This window comes from Corythoichthys intestinalis, chromosome 16 (genome assembly GCF_030265065.1).
Source record: "Corythoichthys intestinalis isolate RoL2023-P3 chromosome 16, ASM3026506v1, whole genome shotgun sequence".
Taxonomy (NCBI): Eukaryota; Metazoa; Chordata; class Actinopteri; order Syngnathiformes; family Syngnathidae; genus Corythoichthys; species Corythoichthys intestinalis.
Genome location: NC_080410.1, coordinates 48,459,337 through 48,485,520, shown reverse-complemented (window position 1 = coordinate 48,485,520; position 26,184 = coordinate 48,459,337). Strand labels below are relative to the sequence as shown.

Sequence of the window (26,184 nt, the reverse complement as noted above, 5' to 3'; positions counted from 1 at the left end):
TACCGGTTTCACGGTTTACCGTCGTGTGAAAACGTCGCGGTTTCAAAACCACTAAAATTTTCCGTCATACGGTACGGTATTCGCTATTTTTCATGTGCCAAAATGCAGCCGAAGTGGCTTGGTGCGGCAGCGCTCACCCTTCCCGTTTGTTGCCGTGAGTGTCAGTAACGCTATTCTGCTAAACAGCCAGCAAACCCAAAAACCAACCCTCGAAACACAAGGCGTACTTTTCTTCAATTTATTGAGCTCTCAAATCGTGGTGAAATATACAAATGAATACATTTAAAACGTTATACAATTGTATTTTTCCACATGTGAGTAGGTTCAACAGGATAGCAGTAGCACCATGAAAAAGGTCGCCAAAAACAAAACATACATTTTCCTTTCAAATTCAATATACAAACTACCTAAAACTTACAAAGACGAATGTTAGCCTAGGCTAAGCTGGGAGAGCAGCTTGGTCGACGTTTTATGTCTCACAGCCGCTGAGTGAGAAACAAGCTTGAATGAAGGGGGGAGAAAAAAAAGGATCGCGTCAAAGATCGCTAATTGCGAAAGGAGGTCTTACTCCTCACTTTTTGTTTTAGATGAAACCTTGAAACCTCAACAATATTTACATTTTAACTAACTTATAAAACTAACTTATACATTTTTAACTAACTTATTAACTTATGAATTCTTTGTTCTTTTTAACACAAAGGCATGACATCATGTAGAAGAGAGTTGACACAGTGGCTGAAAATGGCGAAACTTCAGCTTCTCCCCCTCAAAAAAGTCATACAGTATATATTTTTAATTTTATTTAGAAGTGTTTTTACTTTTTTATAGCAATTATTTTGTTCTTGCTCTATTATTGAGCAACTTGAGCTCTGGCTGTGGGTATAGTCTAGGTCAGGGGTTCCCAACCTATTCCACTAAGGCACACTGTGGGTGCAGGATTTCATTCTTACCAAACAAGATGACAACACTTTTTCCCCAATCTGGTGTTTTACAAGTGCAATCAGTTGATTGCAGTCAGGTGTGGCTTGTTTTAGCAGAAGCCTCATTGGTTCAACTGTCTCTGCTGGATCGGCTGGAACAAAAACCAGGACCCACAGTGTGCCTTGAGGACTGGGTTGAAAACCCCTGGTCTAGGTTCTATTTATTTTAATTTTATATAAGATATTTGTTATTTTTTGTTAATTTATTTATTTTCACATTAATTTATTTTCACATTATATTCATGTTCCAATTTGCAAATATGTTCTGAAAAAAAACCCCTCTTCAATAGAAAAAAGTTTTTTTTTTTGTTTTTTTTTTTAAACCCATACATCTCAAAATTTTGGAGCTATAATTGCAATACCGTGATACCGTGAAACCGCGGTATTTTTGCTCACGGTTATCATACCGTCAAAATCTCATACCGGCACATGCCTACATACGTACAATATGAAAAAGATTGAACGTTGTTATGGGTGAGTTATTAGTCCTTTTCTGAATTTGGTGTTTTGTCAAAACAATGTTCGACTTTGGCACGATGAAAAATACATCGTATCTTTTTTTTCTCCAACAGATTAAGTAGCAGAGTGTGAAGCAACAGCTTTAATGAGTCAAAGCAGTTCTTCACTGCTGTCATTAGATGAACCAATTTATCCCTAATATATTTCATTGCAAAGTACATAGTATTTTTTTTTCTCCCACAGAAGTAGTTTTATCCATAATATATGTCATTGAAAAGTACATAGTATTTTTTTTTCTCCCACAGAAGAAGTAGCAGAGTGCGAACCCTAACCCTAAACCCTAATCCTAACACAAAAAAAAAACGCCCCGCACAGGTCAGCCCGTGAATGAAAACTCACCATTTTGATAACTTAACATCTCATATGTCTCATGAAGAGTCTCACCAATTTTGAGGAGGATCCAACTAACTGCCTCAGCGCAATGGTCTCAAACGTGCACCCTGGTTTTCGACAAAAATGGCATGTTTTGCAATATTCAATCCAAAATACCCGATTTCCTTTTGGGTTTGGAATATGGGTGCAAGAGACTTTTTGAAGCATTTTGGCCCAAGGTATTGACTCCCCAAATTTTATCGCTCTACGTTGAAAAAAACTAAATGGAGAGACCTTTTTAAAAATTCCAGAGGTGCTGGCATTGTCATAGCACTGTTGTTTTCATTAATGATGACGATACTGAAAATATTTTGTTCACGAACATTTTTTTCATGACGATGATGAGAGGATAATGAGCTAAAAACGTGTTTTGGGAGACCGAAACATAACGAGCCTGAGTTGAGACCAAAATGCGCCAAAGTTCCGTCACATGTTCTCATTATGTGGCATCTTATGCAGCGGTGAAAGTGGGCCAGAACGGTCAGGAACGCAGTTCCGGTATAAGATTCAGGGCCGGAACGCAGTTCCAGTATAAGATTCAGGGCCGGAATGCTGTGGTGCTTTGATTCCAAAAATATGACGGCAACTGCCAAAACGCTATGTTATAAAAAAAAAAATAATAATAATGCTAAGCTGCCACACATGCATTTCATCTCCAAGAAAAAAACAATCTACCAACATCAGATTTACATACACAAGTGTTAGCAACAAGCATAATAAAGTGCTTGTGTCACGTAATCTGTTTCCACCGATATTTATTTTTTATTTCATTCAAGGGACGGCATGGAGGTTTCCCCAGCTGTTGCAGTTATCTGAGTTTGACGATGATGAGTCAATGTGAGAATACACGCAGCAGAGCAAAATGCCTGGACTCATTTATCCGTTCAATTCGCTGACATACTGCTCTGATTGGTTCAAATGTGTATGTTTTCTGGAACAGCAAAAAAAAAAAAAGAAAGTTTGTTGAATTGATGCGACAAAAAAAGGGCAATGCAACAGAAAATGGATCAAATCTTTAAGAGCAAGGAAAGCGTTGAGGAGGCTTAATTATTATATTTAGTTTTATTCGCTCTGATGTCGAGGTTCAGAACATCTTAGCTGTCAATGTGCACTTTCGACATATATCTGTTCATTTATGTTAGGCTACTTAATCCTTATGATTTAAAAAAAGTCAATATTTGCTCGATCTTCAAATTATATTCCATTTCACTCTGCATAATATGTCATTTATACTTATTTTTCTGATTGCATGTTACTTATATCTTTATTATTAAAAAAAAAGAATGTAAACATTTGCTTTCTTTAACTTCAATTGTAATATATAGGGATGGGAATTGATAGGATTTTTACGATTCCGATTCCATTATCGATATTGCTTAACGATTCGATTCTTTATCGATTCTCTTATCGATTCAAATTTGGGGGAAAAGAACAAACGTTTTGATTGGCATCGAGTTTGTTTAATCAGAAGTCACAACCTTACAAACTCACAACGAGATCAAAAGAGGCCCAAAGCCTCAATGTTAACTGTGGCAATAAGTGGCAAATACACAAGAATGTGTAACATTTTACTGAAACATTTATCTAATAGAAATAAAAAATATTGGTATATATTGGCAGATAGGTTTTTGTTCTGCCTTTGGCAATATGTGGTAAAGCAGGGGTCCCCAAACTTTTTCCTGTGAGGGCCACATAACTTTTCCCTTCTCTGATGAGGGCCCGGGATCAGTTTGTAACAGAAAAAGTGTGACGATTGCAGAAGTGCATAAGTGTAAAAAATTATTGTTTTTCAGAAAGCCACAATCAAATAACCCTTTCTGGATTCTTTATAATAATAATAATTAATAATAATAACTCTATTAATTAAATAGATAATAACCAAATAACCCTCTCTGAATTCTTCAAGGAAAAGGCCAGAAAATAAATAACACGATTGAGAAAAAAAAAAAAAAATTCAAAATGGCCGGACCAAATGTAGAGGCATGTGCAATGTGCAATGTATTTGGGCCGCGGGCCGCAATTTGGGGACTACTGGGTTAACGTGTATTATTTTACCATTACATTGAATTGCATGCCTTTTAGTTTTTGTGGCGCTTACACGCTCAAGTGGGGGCGCCCTTGCGCTTCCTCACGCATGAACGCGCTCACGTGAAGAAGAGCGCACATACACCCAAAGAAGAAATGCCGCATCCAAGTGAGTGAGCGAGTTAGTGAGAGAGGGAAACACTTCTACGAGCCTACGTTCTTTGTTAATGTTAATATCTACAGAGGCAACGCCTGTACGTATCATCTTTTGTGTTGTTGTTGTAGTGTTTCTACTCGCGATTGGACACTTAAATCCAGTTGTGTAGTGGTTTGAACGATGTGCTAATGCTAGCGAACGAATGCTAACCATACTGTTATTAGCAGCTAATCATCGCTGATTTACGTTGATGCAAACCTGTTTGTTATTGGGGACGAAATTGATTTGTTTCATTTCTATTCTTAGTTTCACTCTTCAAGTGATGGTTGAATAAAGTCAGCAAATTATACCAACGTCTTCTGCATCGTCATTTGGGAGTTTAGCTAGCTGTATAGCCGGAACTTTTTTTTTTTTTTTTAATAGCCAGGACTGAGCCTTAGCCTCTCTGTGAGGACAGCGCAGTCGTATTCCCTCCCGATGCAGTTATCTCCACCTTGCAATGACTGCAAGTCGCTTTGTTGTAATTTTTCCTCGTGAAGTGAATACACACTTTCGAGCGTTTGAACCTACGTGCTGTCATTGTTATGTTTATGGCTGCAATGCTCGTGCTTACCCGTCGTAACCTTTCATTTTCACACTCTTTCCTGGTGAAGTGTAGTCAAACTTTGGAGCGAGTGGTTCTTGGCGCCATGCTAGTTTGATGCGTCTGGACAACAACACACGTCACGACGCAATACCCGTCTTTAGGAATCGTTAAAGGGATCGTTAAGGCTTTTTCATTGTGATGTCGAGGCCTCGAAACACTCGGAACCGGTTCTGAATTGGAATCGGATTTCGATTCCCATCCCTAGTAATATACATCCTATGTTCTTAAGTAGTTCTTAAATGAGGGAAAATAAAAATTAGGAGATGGATGTTGGGTTTATTGCTGTGTTTGTTGACTTTTATTTTGCAAATCATTGAAAATACAATTTTAAATGAAAATCAGTTTTTGTATGTTATAGAAATAACTGTGCCAAAACAGTTTTCTTTGCACTTCAGTAGTTTTTGATCTTTTACATCAATTCAAAAGTGGGATAATTTGCCGGATGACACTCAATTGCCCACTGAAACTCGTGGGTCAACGAGCGTTTTTTCCAAGCCGATGCAACCCACTAGACATTGGCATTTGGCACCTTTCCCATTGACAAAAAAAAAAAGCTGTGTCTTTTTTTTTTTTCCACCTGTCTAACCCCCCACCCCTCCTCCGCCGTGCGTAAGGTTACGTGACGTCACCACGCTAAGATCAATGTCGACAAGTGTGACAGAATTCACTCAGTTCAAGGAAGTAAACAATGCAGAGCATTATGGAAGCCTCCTTTCCGTTTGTGTTCTCTGTTTTCATGCTTTTTACTGCCCTCAAAATGGTCGAAATGCGGCAAAGGATCAACACTCTGCTTGTGCTGGGGCAACGTAGGCGACATGAATTCTTTTTCTACTAGCTTTGTTGTTAGCATCGACGTAACTACGGTTGTGGGGCGTGTTAAATGGGAGGCGACTGGCATGTCGTTATGACGCGTCACGTAAGAGCCTACGTCACCACGTAGATTAGGGTGTTGACTGTTGACTCGGGGTTTTGCTTTCACACTGCATGACGATCAGAGCTGAGGTGATTTTAACGTGGGTCGCTTGGCGGGTTGATTGACACGGGTCGAGGCGGGTCGCTGCACCTTACCCACTGCCACCAAAAGCCGACTGTTAGTGGGTTGACACGGGTTTTTTGGCCAGTGGGAAAGGGGTAAATGACTTCTCTCATAAGCCTTCATTAATGCACATGACAGTGTCATGTCATAATGATGACGGTCTTATGACGCCGCTGTCAAATAAAGTGTTACCGGTTAATATCTTTTGGTGTAAATATCCCATAATACAGTGAGGACAGCTAAGGTTAATAGTCCAGTGTGGCTTATCTATGAACAAATGTAGTTTTCGTGTCAAAGTTGGTGGGTGGCGGCTTATAGTCAGGTCAGGTGCGCCTTATACTCCGAAAATAACGGTAACCGTTAAAGCTAAATACCCCTTAAATCTCAAAATTACTATCAAAAAACATGAATTATACGCCATTGTGCTGTCCTAGCTAGACAGCGAGCTAAGCTCTGAAATAACGATGTTCGACTTCAGTGTGATTTGCTGACTTTATTCAGCTGTTCAGGACAGCAACACTTACAAAATGCAACTGAAGTCGACATTTACGCATAATGTTTTCATCTGTAAAATTAAAATTCAATGTTTAAGTCCAAAAATGAATAAAGGTTTCCAACAATTTGATATGTACATGGACAGACTAGTCACTAGCACATATGGAAGTGTCTACAAAGACAATGCAAACTTGGTTATGATAATACACACTCAGGAGGAAAAGCAGCACATTATTTTCAAATGAACCTACCTAGAAGCCACAAACTGTATGTAAAAAAAATTGTATGGGTGTTTAACATCTTCTAGACTTACTGACCAGAAAAGCCAAGTGGCTCTGCTTTAGACTGGCCAGTTTTTTAAGAGGACGTTCGCCATTCTGAAGCTAATGCTTATGCTACCGCGAATGCTACACTAACGCTAGGATTACATGTATCGTCTGATGATCACTGAGCATAGACCTTTTAAGGCTACAGCAACATTGCATACTCTCTCTTGCCAAGATTACCGTAATTTCCCGAATATAAGGCGCACCCGTGTATAATGCGCACCCCAAATTTACTTGTAAAATCTAGGGAAAATTATTGTACCCGTTTATAACGCGCACCCTAATTTTAGCACCAATAAATAGAAGAATACAAGAAAACAGAGCTCGTGTACAGATACAGAGATGTCATTTTACTGACTGGTGAAACACAGCACAAGCATAGCACATTGGTAGTTCAAAACATTACCGTAAACTGACAATATTTACGGTAATAATATGATTTGACAACTTCTCCAACTTACCAGCATCTAGGAGAAAACAAAACAGATGTGACTTTTCTTTTAAAGGCTGCTGTATAACTTGCTCGTTTCCTCATGATGAATAAATGTTTCTTCCATGGATTGATACGGTAAAATGAAAGTGAGAACGTAAGTCGGAAATCCGTGAGAGCTCATCGCTGTCAACACGACAGTAACAAAAGGAACTTTTGTTATTTGGGTTTGAGTTTCCTGAGGGACCGATATAGTTGACGGACACAGGAAGTGTGTGTCCTTATATTTGTTATGGTCTGAATTGCGGAGCTGCAATAAACGTCGACTCAAATGAGTTCAAGAAACTAAATTCTGTGCTTTATGAAGAGTGAAAAAAGCAGAATTTAAGACAGACGAAATCATTCGGCCGATTAGAGTGAAGTATTACCGAAACAAAACGGTGACGTCACGTACGGCGTCACGTCGGCAACGTGTCGCCGCATACGTTTCTTCAACACAACGTGGCTGTGTCAATGAAAAAAAATCGGTTTATATATGTATGTAATACATATATATTTCTGTCTCCATCCATGTACCCGTTTATAATGCGCACCATGAGTTTACAAGTTGATTTTGGGGAAAAAAAAGTGCGCGTTATATTCGGGAAATTACGGTAAACAAATCTTACCGTGTTTCCAAACAAGCAAGATGGAGCGCAGCCTATCTCCAGACTGATACTAAACTCCAGTGAGGAGGGAGAGGCACAGCACATCTCACATGGGTGACATGACCCAAACACTGCCATGATGCAGGCTGATATGAAAATTTTGCGCATTGTGAGCATATTACAGAAACGATGTCATATTTTCGTCTCGTCTAATCAGACGAAAACTGGCATTCGTCTCGTTGTATTCTGGTCTCCCAAGCCACCTTATAGCTCATCATTGTCACTTCACCGTCATGAAAAAATTGTTCGTTGACTAAATATTTTTGTATGACGAAAACAACAATGGTTTCCCCTTAGGCCTGATGCCTCACCGCTTGGAGGAGTGCCAGCGGAGCAACTTCGGCGCACCGAGCCACGTCCCGACCTGCCTCACGGCCTCGGAATGCCGGCAAATCCCCGCGGGGGGTGGCCCTTATCTCGCTCCCTCATCAGCCCATCTAGTGTACTTGTTTGTGGGCATCCTGCCATATTCGCACAGGTTCTTTCTTTATTTCTCGCCAGCACAAGGTAGGAAAGGGGAAAAACACTCCAAAGGGGAAGTCAAGCATGATTGGGGAACGCCCATGTGAGAGGCGCACGTATACAGCCGTCTTCCATCGAGCCGGTCATAAGGGTGCTTTCATGGTCACCGGCGCTGCGGTGGGCAATCGCTTCGAATCGTCGTCGAGATTGGAGGCGATACGGCCGTGCCGCCAAATTCCCGGCTGCGTTGTCGCAATCTCGCTGAGACTGAAAGCCCTATCAGTCCGATCGCTCGGTAAAGCGCGCGTTGCTTGTTTACACCAAAAAGGTCAGTTTATATAAGAAGCCAGCATGGGTTGAGAATGCAGAGTGAAGATGAGACATTGAAATTACCTGGGGAAATCCTTGAGATCACGTCTGGCGCTTGGTCTCGCAAACTCGATAGCATCTGGAATTGGAGAAGAGAGAGATGACATACGTTACTTGGGCCGACAAATGCGTCACGTCAACTCAGATTTGTCCGTTTTTCAACATGAAATTTGAAAACCCTAACTGAGGTTTGTAATCCTATAAAACCCTGGCTCGGAAGCTTCTTTAAAACCCTAATTGGAAATTTTAAATTGGCCTCCCCTCTGCCTGGGCTACCTTCCGCGGGAGTGGGGGGAGGTCGGGGCTCCGATCTCGCGTTGCCCTGCGGCGGCTCCCCAGCGTTCTCCAGCCTCAACTGTCCCCTTCTCTGCCTGGGTATCCGCCCTGCGCTCTGCCGCGGGTTGCTGGCTGGACACCGGTGTATCAGCTGGGTGTTGCCTGCTCCGGCGGGGGACCCTGCCTTGCCCTGGGCTTGGTGGGCCGCTGGGGATCCCGTGGCGCACTGTGCCGGTTGGTGGGCTGTGGCTCGTGGGCCGGGTGGGCGGACAGGGCTGGGGGCAGGCATGGGGGTGAGTGGTGCGTCCCTTCATCCCATCCCCTCCCCTCTCTCCCATCACGGGCTGGCTGGGTGGGGGCTGTGGCCCTGGGTTGGCGCCTGAGCAGCATCTCCGCTTGTCTGCGGGGCTGTTGCGTCTTTTGTGGGGCTCGCGTGCGGCTGGATATGATTTGGCACGCTCGGGTGGGGGGTCCCGGTGCCGGGACTGGTGGTGGGGCGAGGGTCGGTTGCCAACGGGCTTACACTCACAAGGGATTTATACAATTACTGGGTTCTCGATCACAGAGCTGATTTGTGTACACTCTACCCCTCTCAGTCACTTAGCTTATAGACTTCCCCACCCCTCTCCCCTTCTTTCCGTAGTCAACAGGCCCCCAACATGGTGTCAACCGGAAATACATCTAGCTGATAATAACATCAATATATTAATAGTTAGTGTAGGCATTCAGTGTATTTCTTGCTGTTGTTTGCGTTTCTTTTCTTTCTTCTCTTGTGTTTCTTTTCTTTTGTTCCCCTATAACCCTTTCCTGTTCGCTGCTTTGTCATAATAAACAAGATATGTTGAATGATCACAATGGGAGTAAGTCATACTCTCAATGTGATACATTACAACTGTTCAGACCAACCGGACACTTAGGCTACGTTCATACTACAGGTCTTAATGCACGAATCCGATTTTTTTGTCATGTTTTTTTGGCGTGCCCGTTCAGACTGCCTTTGTCCATTGAGACCATTCAAGTATTACGCATGCGCACTAATTCGCAGTCCGACAAGCGCTGAGCACGACGGCCCGCATGCGCAGAAGTATCAAAACAAATGACCGCACATGTTGGCTGTCATCCGTCATTCCAGGGATATCATATTTTGCTTTTTTAAAAAGAGGACACAAATAACAGACATAAATAATCCCAGTTTAGGTTTATATTCACAGTATATGGATCGATAGCATGCACGCACTGTCCGTGCATGTCACACACACATTGCCCCGACTCTCGGCCGTTGTTAAAATATTGCTAATATGGAGCAGACAGAAAACCGATCATTCTCAGGCTTATCTTCAACCCATTTTAATTTTTTTTAATGACTGTTGTCAAGTCCGACCCTTCCTAAAAAGCCGTGTTCAAGGCAAGCTAGGCGCTAATAACGCACAGCTGCACCGCTATCGTGGCGTCTCTCTTGCTTTTTGATGACGTAATTGCTGCATGAATTCCGATTTGAGAGACTGGACAGTAAAGACCGCCGTGACAGTGTGGAAAAATGTGGCCCAGATTGGATTTGAACCACATATGAAAGTGACCCAGATCGGATTTAAAATGGTCCAGTTCTATGCAGTGTTGTTAATCTTACTGAAAAAAAGTAGATAATTATAGCTACATACAGTATTACTTCTCCCAAAAAGTAATTGCGTTAGTAACTCAATTACCTGAATGTAAGAGTAATTAGTTACTTGGCAAAGTAATTGGTGATAATTACTTTTTTTGAAAAAAAAACAAAAAACATGCCCACCATTTGTGAAGTTTTAAAAGGTTTTTGGTACAATTGGCCCGAGCCCAATTCTTTACCCTAATTTACCCTTTACCCTGAATCAACTGTTAAAAGTTGTTAAAATTGCTCCCATTATTGCATTCGTTCCCTTCTCTTTACTTTCGACATATGAAAGTTTTAAAACTGTTTCATCATTTAAAGATAGATTCAAGTCAAGATTTTGCCAATTTAGAAGTATTTTAGATAAAAAGTTACTTGGGTTCGCTAGGAAGGTTCACTACAACAGAGCCGTCCTAAAAAGTCTACTGCGTTAAGATGGCAGCTGTTTACAAACTCATCTAGTGCCGTGTCTGTCATTTCATATCTAGTTATATCCATATACAGTATATGTGATATCTACCATGTCTACCATATCTACCATAACATGCGGGCGTAGTTTGTAGGCTATCGGCTACAACAGGTATTATTGGAGCTACCTAGCATCGCGTTTGCTTGGCGTCACAACTTTCTTGCCTCCTCCCACTCCTGCTCTGCTCTGTCGTCTCGGTGAGTCCGTTTCCCTCAGACTTTTCGACCAATATAATAACGCATAGTAACACATGCCTTTCCGTCCTCAGTAACGGTAACGGCGTTGCCAAGATGAGAAAAGTAACTGATTAGATTACCCACTACTGAAAAAAATAACGCCGTTAGTAACACCATTATATTGTAACGCCGTTATTAACAACACTGGTTCTATGCGACTTGTCACGTTCAGACCGTCAAGTTAATGCCTCACTCGAGTCGGAAAAACACGAAAAAATCGGATTCGTGCATTAAGACCTGTAGTATGAACGTAGCCTTAGAGTCCCATTCTCCGTGTCAAACAGCTGAACAGGACAGGTTTGGGAAAAAAATAATAATAATAATTCAAACTCTATTGTATCTCTTGTATCTTATTAAATATAATTTTTAATCGATATTAACCAGTGTGGTTTGTGTCAATAATGACGATAACGAAAATATTTAATCGACAATTTTTTTTGTGACGATGACGTGATGAGCTAAAAACATGGCTCGAGATACGAGAACAGGGGTGCCTTGGAAGAGGACTTGTGAAACCTATACCGACCCAAACTGGTTAGAATGACTAAGCAGTTTCACCCGTGTGTCAGCATGACAGGACACTTTTCACTCTGAAGTAAACATGTCCAAGGTTATCAAACCCACTGATCTAGAAGACCTCGCCTTGATGACAGTCGCCTGGAAACCTCGCCGCGTGATCTAGCTCGGCACTCCGTCTAACCTGTTGCTCTATTTTCAGGCTAATGCACTACCAAATGCGTCTTTACACTAACCACATGGCTCCTGGTTTTCCCGCTATCTTCACGGATCATTACATAAGTCCAAGTCTCGAGGAGTGACATACAGTAGATCACCTCGAGGCCCTGATATTAAGCTAAGGTTTCACTGGAGTCCACTCAAGGCGTCAGAGGGGCTTTTCCGTCTTTTCAGCGTTCTAAATGATGTGGTGGCTTGGCCTTATTCAGGAGGGCAACAAGTTCAAGTCAATAATGGATTGAGAAGTTGCAGGTTTCTCCAACCAGACATGTTTAGTAGCAAGACGACGAATTTTGGACTCGCGTCAGCTCGGTCCCAAACTGCTTTTGAGACACGCTGTCCAAGAAGCGTTGCCTTGGGAACAAGTGCACTGTTTCCCAGTGACACAAAGATTGAATCAAAGAACTTCCTGTTAAAGCAAGGAAAGCTACTTTTAAATACTGACCCAGGCTCCACACCCGCATGTGAAACCTTAAACTTTACCTGAACCTAACCCAGTCTTAAAATCAGTATTTAAAACCCAAATGCTAATCCTGGTTTGAAACCTCAACTGGAGAGTGAATCTTAATCCCAGTTTAAAATGATAAAGATGCTTCAAACATACATTTGAAACCTTAAATCTGACCTAAAACCATCTGTTTAAAACTAGGGTTGTTCCGATCATGTTTTTTTGCTCCCAATCCGATCCCGATCGTTTTAGTTTGAGTATCTGCCGATCCCGATATTTCCCGATCCGATTGCTTTTTTTGCTCCCGATTCAATTCCAATCATTCCCGATAATTTTTCCCGATCATATACATTTTGGCAATGCATTAAGAAAAAAATGAATAAAACTCGGACGAATATATACATTCAACATACAGTACATAAGTACTGTATTTGTTTATTATGACAATAAATCCTCAAGATGGCATTTACATTATTAACATTCTTTCTGTGAGAGGGATCCACGGATAGAAAGACTTGTGACTTTGTATATTGTGACTAAATATTGCCATCTAGTGTATTTGTTGAGCTTTCAGTAAATGATACAGTAGCCATGCCCAAATGCATGATGGGAAGTGAAACCATGACTGTGCGTAGTGCTACCAATTGCTATATCTTCTCTGCGTTGGGAAATAACATAAGGTGTTAAGAAAAAGATCAATTGCTACCTTGCTTCCCCACATTGCTTCCCTTGATATTTCTAATCGTGGGGAGAGGGATTGTAAGGCTTTAGCCAATAAAAAAAAACGCTCCAAAGGCTGCCAAAATTCACTCTACTCATTTCACGCTGCCTTTAATCTCTCTATATAGGTAAAACGGCGCCATTACAGATTGAGCGCGACAACGCGTGAGTGGGTCGTGCAGTGCATGCATTAATTGCGTTAAATATTTTAACGTGATACATTTTTTTCAAAAAATGATTACCGCCGTTATCGGGATAAATTTGATAATCCTACCTTAAGCCTAAACTAAAGACTCTGGATGAGTGTAACAAATTACGTCTGTAACGTTAAATACAATTAGAAAACGATTTAATTAAAAAAGATATATATATATTAAAAAAAGGCATGGCCGATATTTTTTTGCCAATTCCGATACTTTGAAAATGACGTGATCCGACCCAAAAGGTTCGAAAACTGTGATTTGAAACTTTGACTGGTTAAAAACCTTACCCTTATTTGAAACTCTTTTCTTGAAACCGTAATTCTGACAAAAAAACAAGACTTCAACATTATAATCCCGCGCTGGAACGTGTGTTATTTTTGGCAGCCCTTTTAATTTTTATGTTAGTCTTTTGGACGAAAAAACTAATATTATATATATATAAATAAAATTGTCCAAGATTTTAAGACGACGCGCTCCACGCTAAATGCTAATGCTAACGCTAACGCAAACGCTATTGCAGACATGTCCAAAGTCCGGCCTGGGGGCCAAATGCGGCCCGTGGTCAAATTTTATCCGGCCCCCAGCCTCTGTTCTAAAATCAATAACGTCTGGTCCGAACACAGACTTAATAAATTGGTCAGCAGTACTGCTACCAGCATATGAAGTAGCTTACACACTAAATGCTGCTCCTCATTTACCCACTTAAAGGCAGCAGCACTCTAAACAACATTACCTCGAGTGACTCTTTACTTCCAATTTTCTAAAATGACGACAATCAACAAAAAAAAGTTGACTGCGACGGCCGACGCTTCATGGATAGGTGAAAATTGGACTATTTCTTCACTAAAATACGCAACAACAGTGTCTGCCTCATTTGCAAATAGACAGTCGCTGTTTTTAAAGAAGTCAGTGTGAGGCGATATTACCAAACAAGACACGCTGACATGTACGACAAGATTACAGGGAAGATACGTAGCTAGACATTCAAGCAACTTGAAGCTAGTTTAATTTCACAGCAGCAATATTTCGCAAGAGCCCGAGACTCGGAAGAGAACGCCACACAGGTTAGTTGTGAGATTGTTGAAATTATTAATTAAAAAAAAATAATGAAGCAAATGTGACACACAGAATGGCTTGCTAAAATTTGCTTAAATATATTGTTCTATGTAAAGGATGTCAGCCAAGGTCGGCCCCCCACATTTTTATAATACCAAATCTGGCCCTCTTTGCAAAAAGTTTGGACACCCCTGCTCTAAGAGATAGGACCAGAGGTTGCGCTGGACATTTTCGTTGTCTGTCATTTTGACTGACGGGGTCATAAAAATCCGGTCATAATCTATTTTTACCCGTCACTTAAATTTTTAAAATGATAATGATGACATATTCAATAGTATTTAGTTTTCATTCATTTTCAGTTAATATTGTAACGCTTGCTTGGCGGCGAAAAATTAGACACGGAAGTCGTGGTATTTTTCTCCCTCTTTTTACTCTACTTACCGCCAACAACACCAACAAAACAACAACTCCACCCCTAAAGAAAAAGAGGCAACTATATAGACCCCAATCACCAACGTCACACAATGATCTTAATTGTGGTTGTCAGCCCAAAATCTTCTAAATATATATTAAATGCATCTTACCAGATATAAAATGACTACTACATAGTCTGTGGTGATCATTTGGTGCCCAGATTTTCGAATTACAGCAGTCCATCTTGCTCTCCTCTTCGGGTCTCTCAGAATACGGTAGAACTTAAGTCTCTCCGTCTATCTTCTCTGTTACTGCAACCAACCGCCACACACGCCTTCACCATTTTGATTATTAATGTTAACGAGCAGAAAAACACGCCGTAATAGGAGGCATGTACGAAGCGGTAATGTGTAAACACGACGAGCTGATGGACAATATGGCGGCTCCAGTCAGGGGGGCGGAGTTGTGACGTCATGTGATTGGGGTTTATACACAGGCGGCAATCTAGTCCACCAATTGGATGACGCGCTGGCACACCGCGTGCACCAATAAGAACCTCGCATTGATGTGTCAATCACGGTGCCGCCGCCAGACCCCGGTGACGCTACAATATTCCCACAGAAGAGCCAACGACGTCATGCATTAAGAGAGACAATAGCTAATTAATATGCTCACTCGCCACCCTGTGGTCTGGGGTGTGAATTGCAACCCGTCAAAATGATGGACGGACTTCAGTTTTTTCCGTCACCGTTTTAAAAACCCGGTCAATGACGGAAAATATTCGGTTAACGCGACCCCTGGATAGGACATAACATACCAATGGCTGAAGTGGAGAAAGAGGGAGCGAGAAAGATTATTGATGCACCTAAGACATTGAAAGCAGACATCTGGAGACATTTTGGCTTCTACGAGGTTGGTGGGAAACTTGACCAGAGTTATGCGGTGTGTAAAAAATGAAACATGAGAAGAATAATACAAATGGGGAAACCAAATCCGTCGCATCACCGGAATTGCGCAGGGACGATTTTTGAAAGTACTTATATATTTTAAAATGCGCTGAATCGATTCGGCTTGTTGCCCGCATCGAATTAAATCGTCCATGCCCCGCATCGGGATGCATCGCCGCATCGATTATTGTTGACACCACTACTAACCTCCCTACCTTTACCTGGCAGAGAGCACCACAGGTGTCTGTGAGCCAGTGCCATTTCTTTTCTCTCTTCTCTCACTTTACCGATCATGAGGTAAATGAGATATCATGTGGAGCAGCAGGAGGTTGAAGCTGTATGCGGTTAGGCTTAGTTCCCAAGATGAGATAATAGTCGGAGGGCTGCTCCGGTCTTGATTAGCTCGGGGGTAGGGGCTCTTTTTCTAATATTGTACAACCCTTTGTGCGGCGAGATTAGCGCCTTATGAAAAAGCGCCCCTGCCGACGCGCCCGATGGGTTCGGAGCCTCCCGTCCGACACATCGTCTCGCCTAAGAGTTGTCCGACGAGAGGACGGAATGGTCGCCGAGGGTTCAACTGTGATAAACAGACTCCGGAGAGTATCCTCTTGAATGCTAGTGTGTTTAACCCCTTGGAAGGGGGGATTCATTTGACTCATTGGCTGCTATTGAGAACATAAAACGTCCCATCCATTTTGACTGGGCAAGGCCGACAGCATCCCAGAATAGGACGTCTATCTTCGTCAATGGCAACCACCCATAGCAAAGCAAAATTGAAGATGAGATCTTGTTCATGTCTCATTTACATCTCTGAGAAGTGAATCAGCAATAATCGAGACCAGAGTGGTTTCCTCAGTTTTCTCAAATTTGTCTCATGAGAAGTAAGTCTCATAGTGAGCATTACATGAGAAGGTCTTGAGAATAGTTCTATTGGCACAATTGAAAGTCTCACAGTTGTCTCCTTTCAAGATCTCACCAACTATGAGTACTTGTGTCGATCTCAAATGCGTCTCAATTTTATCTCCTTACTTTGAGTCACAATCTGTAAAATGTAAAAGATTTGGATGAGCAAAGTATTTTATTTCCTAAACTTGCCTCAAAGCTGCCTCTTTTACTGATCTCGCCAAGCAACCCTATATTGTGCCAGTCACAAATATTTCTCAATTTGATCTCCTTCCAGTCTTCAGTTGCTCATTTTGGGTTTTCAAGAATCTTTAATTGTAAGAGTAGTGTCTGCTCTGACATGTCCAGTCACATCTGAATTCATCGTATGCCAAAATCCGAGAAAATATCATAAATGGTCAAATAATTAAATAACATCTGGTTCACTTGGTTCATCTTGTTCAATGTAAAAATTAGAGATGTGACCGAAAATTCGGCGCCGAAAATTATCTGCCGCTACAAATGCATTATCGGTTTTTGGTTTCGAAGACTGAAAGATTACCACAAAATAGTGTGAAGAACATTAATCCTCTTGTTTGATGACGTAATCAAAACAGGCAACACGCTGGCTGACGATGTCTCGCTAAAACTACTGGCTCACAGGCAACATGTCTGCCATTCGGAAGTGTTTTTTGAAGTATCAAAGAAATATATAAATTATTAAATGAACCCGAGAAAATGATCAAATTCGTCTCACGAGACGGGATTAAGCAATAGATGAGTAGCAATTTTTTGCTATGGGCAATGCATTACCCTTCCCTACACACCAGTGGCAGATGCTGGTCTTTCAAGGAGAAGCTTGAAGTGTGTCCGCCTGTGAGTGTTTTGTGATGGCGAAGGGGCACAGCGGCACCTGCTGTTTGGTAGGGAAAGAAACTAAAGTGCCAGATGTCAAGTCTCCAAACTAGGGCTGTCAAAATTATCGCGTTAACGGGCGTTAATTAATTTTTTAAATTAATCACGTTAAAATATTTGACGCAATTACCGCACTAGGCCCGCTCAGACAGATTTAAATGTCAGTACAGTGAAAGGCCAACTTGTTAATTGTGTTTTATGGAGTTTTTCCGCCCTCTGCTGGCGCTTGGGTGTGACTTGCATATGTTATGTGGCGTAATGTCGCCCTCTGCTGGCGATTCAGTGCAGCTGATTATTTGGGTTTCGGCGCGCTTTTCTGACGTGATTATATGTCGATGCGAACTCACACTAATAGACAGTGCTATTCAGACCAGCTAACGTCCGCATCCAGTATTCAGTGGCAGTTCTCATAGCCCCATCACACTGTTTGTGTCTAATACATGCACCGCTTGTGAGTTATATTCCTCCTTTGTTTATATTCATGAGCATTAGATAGTTATTGATGATGTGTATTTGAATTTGTTCACATATATGGTGAAATGCAGTTATATTGTTAGATGCTTGTGAGCTAATTGGCAAGTGCTACTGCTCAAATGGACACGTGTGTGTACATTTTATGTTATTTTGTGATTTATGCAAGTTATTGACACATTGCCTTGTTATTTTCAGTTTTACAAAAATACAAGAAATGTGCTCCTGTCAAAAATAGATGACTTCAGTAAAGCCCATGCAACTTTGCCACACCGTCTGATTTCTTTTTGGAACTTATGTTCGCTATCTGTCAATTTGTGTACTCACACACATTGAGGACAGAATAGGGCTACTAGTTTATTTTTTGATTGAAAATTTTACAAATTTTATTAAAACGAAAACATTAAGAGGCGTTTTAATATAACATTACTATAATTTGTACTAATATTCATCTTTTAAGAACTACAAGTCTTTCTATCCATGGATCACTTTAACAGAATGTTAATAATGTTAATGCCATCTTGTTGATTTATTGTTATAATAAACAAATACAGTCCTTATGTACCGTATGTTGAATGTATATATCCATCTTGTCTTATCTTTCCATTCCAACAATAATTTACAGAAAAATATGGCATATTTTATAAATGGTTTGAATTGCGATTAATTGCGATTAATTACGATTAATTAATTTTAAAGCTGTAATTAACTCGATTAAAAATTTTAATCGTTTGACAGCCCTACTCCAAACACAAGCGGCTACAAAACAAAACAAAAAATATATAAATAGAAGCTCAAATTTTCGCTAGTCGTTTTTAACAAGGCAAGTGCCGTTAGGATGATTATGAATAGGAGAGGGAACCTCTTGGTATCTCACGATACGATAGGGTTTGAGATACAAAGCTCACGATAACGGTGATCTGACGATGTGGCGATATTCTACAAACAACTGATAAACAGAAAAACGAGCTTCTTCTGGGAATTGGAATGAGTTTATCACTAGTAGACGTCCAATCCATTTGAAGTGGGAGGGTGGCAGCGAATGAACATTCGTTCATTCGCTGCCATCCCTCCCACTTCAAACGGATTGAACGTCTATGGCCGTCAGTGGCAGCCAATGCCAGGCAATGAGGTCATTTTGGGCCATTTAAGGTCATTTACCCGTTGACTTTCAGTTACTTCCTGTTGATTTTGGGGTATTTTATGGGTCACTTGCTGTTTATTTTGTGTTACAGAACAGGAAGTGACCTGGGAATCACCGAATGAATAGGCAGTGACTCAAACTCAACAGGAAATGACCTGGAAATGCCCTAAAATGAACAGCAAGTGACCTGTAAATGCCCTGAAAATCGGACAGAATGACTGAATGCTCTGGTTTCGAATGAACGTACATTCCAAGTAGGGCTGGGCGATATGGCCTTCGTACGTATCACGATAAATTGAGCAGATTTACCTCGATAACGATAAATGACGATAAATTCGCCCAAGCGGACTGTTATATAATTTGAAAATTGGAATCAATGCATGGAATACAAATGAACCGTTTCTCGGGTGAAAGTTTGGCGAAGCTAACTTAAGCCCGACTCCATCGCGTTTACTTGTAGTGTTAGCCGCTAGCGTTAGCCTACCGGGCTTCTGTTTGTTTGGCTTCCTGAAAACCACGTGACATACGTAAGCACACTATCTGCTTTCTGAAAGGGGAATGAACAAAGCCGAACAACACAGAGTCAAAGCGAGGTGAAAAGACTATATTTTCTTGTTTTATTAAATTACCGAATTTACGGACATGGTCAAAATTACGTCTGTCATCGTGGAGAATTTTGGTAACGGTAAATTTTCGGTTTACCGCCCTGCTCCAATTCCCAGTAGGGGTGCGACGGTTCAGTTAGCCCACTGTTTGGTGTGAACCTTGGTTTTGGGATCACGGTTTTGGTTTGCGTTTTGCTTTAAAAAAACAAACAAAAAAAAACTACCTTTATTTTGCTTTTAAGAAAATGAAATAAACACTTAAAATGTAAACATTTTTGACTGTTAAAATGCCTCTTAGCTCTTTGGCTAGCGTAATGACTGACTACTGAAATACACACACAGTAGTAAAAAAGTTACTTGGCAAAGTAACTGGTGTTTCCTTTCATGTTTAAAAAAAACAAAAATATATATGCTGCAGCTATCGAATATTTTAGTAACCGAGTAACCGACTGAAAATTCTATCGATTAATCGAGTAATCGGATAAAACAAATATATTTTTAGGTGAAGAGCAATTATAAATATACATGAGGAAACAAGACATTTCATCTAATCTTGAACCATTTTCAGTCAATCTATGTCTTTATTTCCGATGTATATTGTTGAAAACAGCCAACAATTGCATCTCAGATGTAACTACAATATAAAAAAAAAGACTAATTCACTGCTTTCACTCAAAAAACCTTTAGATCTCATTAAAAAAAATATACATATACTGTATATATATATATATATATATACCTAAAAATGACGTTACGCTTGATAACACACATCACTTAAAAGTTAGGATTTTTTTCCCACTTTTCAATTGAATTTCTATTTGTGTCAAGCCATTTTTAAGTTCTAGTTAAGTTTTAAGTTTGTCTAAACTGTAAGTCCTGATAGGATTTTGAGTTTTTGCAATGTTCAAAATAATTGTATGATACAGGCTGTATTGGAGCACATTAGGGACCAGTGCTACTTGGTGTTTTATCCAGCAATGACTACTGAGCTAAAATTGATAGTTAGCATTATTGAGTTTTTATTTTACACCCTCATCACTCCACAACGCTATGTTATGTTAAAGCCTGTATGTAAGACACGTTAGCCACGCATCGAAAGTGGTCATAATCAGTGTTGTGAATTTTACTGAAAAAAAGTAATTAATTATAGTTACAAATTACTTCTCCCAAAAAGTAATTGCGTTAGTAACTCAATTACCTGAATGTAAGAGTAATTAATTACTTGGCAAAGTAATTGGTGATAATTACATTTTTTTTTTTTTCCTCAAAAAAAAAAAAAAAAAAAACCTTGGCCACGCGATGGGAAGTTTTTTGTGAAGGTTTTTGGTACAATTGGCCCGAGCCCAATTCTTTACCCTAATTTACCCTTTACCCTGAATCAACTGTTAAAAGTTGTTAAAATTGCTCCCATTATTGCATTAGTTCCCTTCTCTCTACTTTCGACATATGAAAGTTTTAAAACTGTTTCATCATTTAAAGATAGATTCAAGTCAAGATTTTGCCGATTTAGAAGTATTTTAGATAAAAAGTTACTTGGGTTCGCTAGGAAGGTTCTCTACAACAGAGCCGTCCTAAAAAGTCTACTGCTTTAAGATGGCGGCTGTCTACTAACTCATTTAGTGCCATGTCTGTCATTTGGCATCTAGTTATATCTATGTACAGTACATGTGATATCTACCATGTCTACCATATCTACCATAACATGCGGGCCTAGTTTGTACTAGCTTTCGGCTACAACATGTATTATTGGAGCTACCTAGCATCGCGTTTGCTCGGCGTCACAACTTTCTTGCCTCCTTCCTACTCCTGCTCTGCTCTGTCGTCTCGGTGAGTCCGTCTCCCTCAGACTTTTCGACCAATATAGTAACGCATAGTAACGCATGCCTTTCCGTCCTCAGTAACGGTAACGGCGTTGCCAAGATGAGAAAAGTAATTGATTAGATTACCCACTACTGAAAAAAATAACGCCGTTAGTAACGCCGTTATATTGTAACGCCGTTATTAACAACACTGGTCATAATTAATAGAAACCTAGCCCTCCGCAGGGCTAACGTTACGTGAGCTAGTGACAGTAACGTTAATTTTATTTATTTGCGCTTAGCGCTCTTTATTAGCGCTTAGCACTCTACTGTTTTAAGATGGCGGCTGTTTACTAACGCTGCCCAGACGTGGCCGAGTCTGTCATTGCGCATCTAGTTCAACATACATGTGATCTCTATGAGACTCATTAAACGCTACCTGCTACCAACGTAGCATCGTGCGGGCTAGTATTTAGCAACGACGGCGTCGTTTGTAGCAGTTGTCGGCTGCAGTGTTTTTTTTTTTTTTTTTTGTTGCTTCTTCTTCTACGCACGTGACATCAGCGCGTTGTCCAGCATTAAAAGTAGTCCGAGCAAAACGTGATGCTTAGAGCTGTCAAAATAAACGATTACTCGAGGTGAATAAAATTACTCGGATCAGTTTTTAAACTGGAGTTACTTGAGTTGCTCGAGTATTCGTTTCAGCTCTAAAATAAATAGAAGCTCAAATTTTCGCTAGTCGTTTTTACCAAGGCAAGTGCCGCTAGGATGATTATGAATAGGAGCGGGAAGCTCTTGGTACCTCACCATACGATACGGTTTGCGATACAAAGCTCACGATAACGGTGATCTGACGATGTGGCAATACAGTGATTATCGATACATTGGTCAGGAAATCATTCTAGGATATTCTACAAACAACTGATAAACAGAAAAACAAGCTTCTTCTGTGAATTAGAATGAGTTCATCACTAGTAGACGTCTAATCCATTTGAAGTGGGAGGGTGGCAGCGAATGACGTTCATTCGCTGCCATCCCTCCCACTTCAAACGGACTGAACGTCTATCGCCGTCAATGGCAGCCAATGCCATGCAATGAGGTTATTTTGGGCCATTTAAGCTCATTTACCCGTTGACTTTCAGTTACTTCCTGTTGATTTTGGGGTATTTTATGGGTGACTAGCTGTTTATTTTGTGTTACAGAACAGGAAGTGACCTGGGAATCACCCAAATGAATAGGCAGTGACTCAAACTCAACAGGGAATGACCTGGAAATGCCCTAAAATGAACTGCAAGTGACTTGTAAATGCCCTAAAAATCGGACAGAATGACTGTGAATGCTCTGGTTTCGAATGAACGTATGTTCTAGAGGCGTGCGAACGATTCACAAACATCCAAATTCCGATTATTGAATTATACCAGGTAAAGCGGAAGTAAAACACAGTAGGCGCGGTCTTTGGGACGCAATGAGGAACGGACCGAGAGTAAATATCATGTTCAACTCATGACGCTAGATAAAAAAACTATTATACCTGAATGCGGCCGACAGCCGCTACAAACAACGCCCAATTGCTAGTTGCTACAAACATACGCTACAGTAGATATCATATATATGTAGAACTAGATGCAAAATGACAGACGACGGCATGTATTATTGAACAGAGATGCAAAATTTCAGACTTGGAAAATTGCTCAAACTAAGCTATTTTCTAATGCTGATTTCTAAAGAATGGAAAAAGATATGAACTAACTTTTTTTCCTGCTGAAAGAAGAGAGTCTAATCTTTCATTTGGTGGGTTCCATGTCTATATAGCAATAGAACAGAAGTTTCTGTGGGCCTTGCAAAATCAGTCAAAATCCAGTAAAACGGCCGGGAGCGAAGGGGGTTGCACGGGTGAAAATGGCTGGGAGTGATTAATTGATTAGCATTGCATTGGTTGGAAGCTGCAATTTTGCAGAAGGAAAAAATGTAACTATTTTTCTGAGAGCTGCTTTTTGAACTATTTTGAGAGGCATATGTAGGGTCCTCTTATCACAAAGTCTGGGACTCGGCAGGTGTGTTCATTGATCTAATGGATGAGTGAGCGCTTCCTGGTGTAACTGGACCCACAAGAGGATCTTGTCCACCAGGACACCGCTCTTTCCTGTCCTTTTATCTGAGCATCCACGGCCCTCCCTGCTAGGGCACCATCCCGCTGCTTCCTCTTCCCCGGTCATCTCGGGTGTCTCTGTGAAGAAAGACTGACCCCCGCCGTGCCCTCCCTACTCTGAATTGAACTTGAGTTGAGCTTGCCGGCAGTTCATTGTCAGGGGGTAAAAACACTCTGACCTCTGAGGTTTCAAGGGCACGATGATTAGGATTGTCTTCATCACTAAGGTAGCACAGTCTGCAGTGATTGTTATTCTAAATGGATTTATAGCTACTTTAATTTTTGCTTGTTAATTAGTGCTGATGTTGTTGAATTGCTTTCTGATTAGCTTGCACGGAGCCTGGTTGAAGTCTCGTCGAGGGACGACACGTATTTCCCTTCTGCGGTCTGGCTTTGATTAGATGAAATAGTGGTTTGTACACGGTGACTCAGAACTCCTGTAAGAACTGTAATTGCAAAACGGATGTTTGGCTTTACGGCGAAAGGTTTTCCGATTTAGGATAAGCAGGCTTATTGATTAATTGAACTGAAATCTTAAAAGGAAAACTTAATGCTCATTGTGATTATGAGACTAAGAGTTTCAAATTTTGTTGATATTTAAACCAGGCTTGGAAACCTGAGGTAGGGTTTGGAGTAGGGCTGCAGCTATCGAATATTTTAGTAATCGAGTAATCGACTGAAAATTCTATCGATTAATCGAGTAATCGGATAAAACAAATATATTTTTAGGTGAAGAGCAATTATAAATATACATGAGAAAACAAGACATTTCATCTAATCTTGAACCATTTTCAGTCAATCAATGTCTTTATTTTTTATGTGTATTGTTGAAAACAGCCAACAATTGCATCTCAGATGTAACTAGAATTTAAAAAAAAAGACTGATTCACTGCTTTCACTCAAAAAACTTTTAGATCTTCATTCATTCATTCATTTTCCATGCCGCTTTTCCTCACGAGGGTCGCGGAGGTGCTGGAGCCTATCCCAGCCAACTACGGGCAGTAGGCAGGGGACACCCTGAACTGGTTGCCAGCCAATCGCAGGGCACTTTTAGATCTTATTAAAAAAAATATATATATATCTTACCTAAAAATGCCGTTACGCTTGATAACACACATCACTTAAAAGTCAGGATTTTTTCCCACGTGTTTCAATTGAATTTCTCTTTGTGTCAAGCCATTTTTAAGTTCTAGTTAAGTTTTAAGTTAGTCTAAACTGTAAGTCCTGATAGGATTTTGAGTTTTTGCAGTGTTCAAAATAAATGTATGATACAGGCTGTATTGGAGCACATTAGGGACCAGTGCTACTTGGGTGTTTTATCCAGCAATGACTACTGAGCTAAAATTGATAGTTAGCATGATTAAGTTTTTATTTTACACCCTCACCACTCCACAATGCTATGTTATGTTAAAGCCTGTATGTAAGACACGTTAGCCACGCATCGACAGTGGTCATAATTAATTGAAACCTAGCCCTCTGCAGAGCTAACTAACATGAGCTAGTAGCGACAGTAACGTTAATCTTATTTATTAGCGCCTAGCGCTCTTTATTAGCACTTAGCACTCAACTGCTTTAAGATGGCGGCTGTTTACTAACGCTGCCCAGACGCGGCCGAGTCTGTCAATGTGCATCTAGTTCAACATACATGTGATCTCTCTATGAGACACATCAGACGCCACCTGTACCAACGTAGCATCGTGCGGGCTAGTATTTAGCAACGTCGGCGTCGTTTGTGGCGGCTGTCGGCTGCAGTAATTTTTTTGTTGTTTTTTTTCCTTCTTCCTCTCCGCACGTGACAGCGCGTTGTCCCGCATTAAAAGTAGTCTGAGCAAAACGTGATGCTTAGAGCTGTCAAAATAAACGATTACTCGAGGTGAATAAAATTATTCGGATCAGTTTTTAAACTCGAGTTACTCGAGTTGCTCGAGTACTCATTTCAGCTCTAGTTTGGAGCAAGTGTTAGTGTCAACGTGGGGTTTCAAGGAAGTTTAAGATTTTAAGTTACAATACAGGGTTAGAGTTTGAGTCATGGTAAGAGTTTCAAAGTTGAGTTTTTAGCCAGGAAGAGATTTTTGAGTTAGTTTTGAATTTCAAGATGTGGTTAGGAATTGAAGCCACTCATTTATGAATCAGGATTAGATTTTCCAAGTAGCAAATTATTCATTATACCAATTAGGGCTGTCCCCAATGACTAATTTTCTCCCGATTAGTCAGCCGATTATTTTTACGATTAGTCGACTAATCTAATAATTTAAAAAATGTTTTTTTTTTCCACTAATTTAGCAATGACATTTTTGTTTACGCTTATCAATTCACAAAAACATTTTGGAAAACAAATTATTTGTTAAAGTACAAATAAACACGTAAATAACAATAATAAATCACAAATAAACAATGGGTTTAAATGCTGATAGAATTAACTAGTGCAAAAGAATGGAATGTAAACAGATTCAGAACACTGACTTCGCCTTTCCATCATGATTCAAAAAAATTCTTAAAAAAACACCTAGCATTAATATTATAGTATAGTACTATATATAATAGCA

General features: G+C 40.5%; 1 long non-coding RNA gene across 1 annotated transcript in view; it reads left to right on the top strand.

The window, feature by feature from the left end:
• The window catches only part of LOC130904668 (uncharacterized), a 161,281-nt gene extending 153,082 nt beyond the window's left edge, over positions 1 to 8,199 (top strand). The window contains exon 5 of the long non-coding RNA XR_009060886.1: positions 7,991 to 8,199. This is a non-coding gene — a long non-coding RNA (uncharacterized LOC130904668). The remainder of the gene's footprint in view (positions 1 to 7,990) is intronic.
• The last annotated feature ends 17,985 nt before the right edge of the window (positions 8,200 to 26,184 follow it).